The sequence below is a fragment of the Branchiostoma floridae genome, chromosome 2 (assembly GCF_000003815.2).
Source record: "Branchiostoma floridae strain S238N-H82 chromosome 2, Bfl_VNyyK, whole genome shotgun sequence".
NCBI classification, from domain to species: domain Eukaryota; kingdom Metazoa; phylum Chordata; class Leptocardii; order Amphioxiformes; family Branchiostomatidae; genus Branchiostoma; species Branchiostoma floridae.
Window position 1 is genome coordinate 31170893 of NC_049980.1, and position 1755 is coordinate 31172647.

The window sequence follows — 1755 nt, forward strand, 5'->3', positions numbered from 1 at the left end:
TCTAGGCTGAGATGCCGCTGTGACATTCGATTGGACAAGATAAAATTTACTGAAATTTTTTAGCAGCGTACGCACTAAAGTCCGTATGAGGTCCGTGTGGAAGTCTAAGCCTCTACCAGGCTGCACAGGTCGCTGGAAAAAAATAGTTGAAATTGAACAAATATAGACGGAGAACATGCCAGAGGAGTTAGCTGTCCGAGGAGTATGGTTTGAGACCATCAAACTCCGCTGGCATGTTATCTGTCTATATTTATCCCACTTCAATTTTTCAAGTGTCCTGTGGAGCCCGGTAGAGGCTAAGACTTCCATACGGACCTCATACGGACTTGAGTACATACGCATATGTGATCCCACCTTTATGTCAGGGTAGAGACCCCGATCGGGATCTTTGCCAGCAGAATCGCCAATTCTACCGACAGAAATCCAGATCTGAGTCTCTGTGAACAGAAACTCTGATCTGATCTCTACGGGCAGAATCTACTAGATCGGAGTCTCTACCCTGACATACATATCATTAATTATTGTGTAATTAAAAAATAATTTCACACTTTGCATGTTTTTATGTCTTTTCAGTCATGAATTTATTTTTTGCATGATGACGTTCGAAATGCATTAATTTTTTTTCCAATCAGCAAATCAATGGTTACAATTGCAAATCCAATTTTGGTCGCAACGAGATCGCCGTCCAGTGAGATGGAGACCTTGCGTGAGTGTAGGTGTGTGCGTGTGGGAGTGGGGATGGGGGTATTTGTGTGTTTTTGTGTGTGTGTAGTAACGTGGGCACTACAATGTCCGTCCGTTAATTGCTTCTCTTATTGATCTTTTAACGTAACATTCAATCAAATTTCATACCATCGCATATCTTAAAATATTTGCATTCTTGCTTTTTAAAGAAAAACATGTTGGTAATCTGGAAAATTTCCTTCATTATATTAAAGTGAGGAAGAATATTCTTCATTGAAAATATTTTTCTCATTCCTGGCTACCTAGCTCATCAATGAGAGAAGCGGTTCAAGCAAGGCGCTTCTGTAAAGACGTCTTAACGTGAGTACTTGGTTATGTGACGTTCTTTCATTTTTTTTCACTACTATAACCCTTTTTCTTCGTTTATGCAGTGTTGCTTGTCACCAAAGTTCATGTTCAATAAAATAACAACAACACTTTGTGTTGGACAGCAAAACACAAAACAAGACTTTTTTTAAACGTTATCATTACATTAAGCTATTGCTCTCTTTGACTGAGTCTTGCTCCTGACCAAAGTTACTGTTTCTCCCGTGATACTCCAGCATTGTCCTAGAATAATTTTGTGGCTTCTCAGTTTTTAAGAACATCGTTGCATGTGTTCATTTATTCATGTGTAGCAGTCATGTCCTTGTCTACCAACCCAGCTGATGACTGAGCTTTCTATTTTGTGAAGCATTTCGCATTGTCACTGAAAGCACAGTTGCTCTTTTAAAATCCCTACCAGACTCCGTGGGTAACTGGAGGAGTAGAAAATTAAATTTTTCATTGTTCAAATGTTGAATGAATAATTGTTACTGTAGACGGTTATCCTCTGGCCGGATGCATCATCTGGCAAGCTATTTAACCCATTCGACCAATTTCTGCTATTCTAGCTACCGATGGCTTTTTCGGCATCTTGTTATTACAAAAAGACAATACAGTAAAATATCCATACTGGACGAACCGATGCATTTCTTATCAGGATCCGCGGCAGTTTCTGCTATTTCCTGCTGCCCATAAAGGGTCTTAAAG